Below are 1,273 nucleotides of genomic sequence, written 5' to 3' on the forward strand. Positions count from 1 at the left end.
CAGGAGGACTGACCTCTTCCACGCTAGCTGGAATCATCCTTAACCGGGTAAGGAACATCCGGACCCGGGGACTTGCCCATTCTATTGATACTACATTTTAAATGTGACAAACACCTCAATGAGTCCAGTACTTTGTAATTACTTTGCACTTTAATCCCCCAGGATCCAGAGTCTTCCTGGTCTAAAATCTTCTTCCTGATGGCAGCCATTAATGTGATAAGCCTAACTTTCTACCTTATATTTGCTAAAGCAGAAATTCAGGACTGGGCTAAAGAAAGAAAGCACACGCACCTCTGAAGGTAAGATGTGATCAGGTGAGGGGCAGGTTTTGAAACTGGGGATGCAGGAGAGAGGGGAGTTGAGGGTGAGCCCCAGCAGACTGTGGTGTTTCTGGCCGAGATGGGAAGTGAGGGGTGCAGGATTGGGGAAGCAGAGGGGATCATGTAAAGCCTGATGGGGCTGGCATGAAGTCCAAAGGATGGACTGCTCTGGAATTCTGGGGCAACGCTGGGGGTACAGAGATAAATCTGGGGGCTTGGGCCCTTCTAATACTGGAAGGTGACAATGAGAAAAGGAAGTCTGCAAGGGAGACGGGGAAAGGTGTTCGATGACATGGAAAGAATGGTTGGGGAATGTGATGCCTCAGAAGAGAAGATTGAGATGAGGACCCATGGGAAATGCTGTCACAGGGTCCAATCATATAAGGTGGGAGAACTGACTCATGGATGTGGCAAGAGGTTCCTTCATGGTGGTCCTGACTAGAATGGTTTTCAAATGAGTGACGGAAACAAAGGGTCCGTTAAAGTTCAAAAGAGAATCTGATCTTGTGCCTTCCTTCTCTGAGCCTTGTCAGTGGTAAATAAGTAGAAGGAGAAATGTCTCTTGATGGAATCATTTCAGCTGATGTATCAATTAGAACAGGTGGATGTAGGTTATCCCCATTTTGCAAACCCCAGTGAGTTAAGGGATCTGGACATTGTGCATCAAAGGCTGTTAACATCACAAAGACTGGAAAGTTATAGAAACAGCAGTCATATGACTTTATTCAGACCCTGTAAGTTTTCTTGGCTTCTATATATTTGCCCTATTAAATATTAAAAGGTATACTAGGGTTTTCCATTATTGTTTTGTCTATTAATTTTTGTTTCTGTCCAAGCAGTTATTATTAAACATTCTGATGTTATATTACAATTTCAGAAAGATTTTGACAAGTATAGCTTAATTGGAAATTTAATTGTGACTTTGTAAAATTATCAGCCTTTTCCATTTTATG

Source organism: Hipposideros armiger, unplaced genomic scaffold (assembly GCF_001890085.2).
Source record: "Hipposideros armiger isolate ML-2016 unplaced genomic scaffold, ASM189008v1 scaffold_1256, whole genome shotgun sequence".
NCBI classification, from domain to species: Eukaryota; Metazoa; Chordata; class Mammalia; order Chiroptera; family Hipposideridae; genus Hipposideros; species Hipposideros armiger.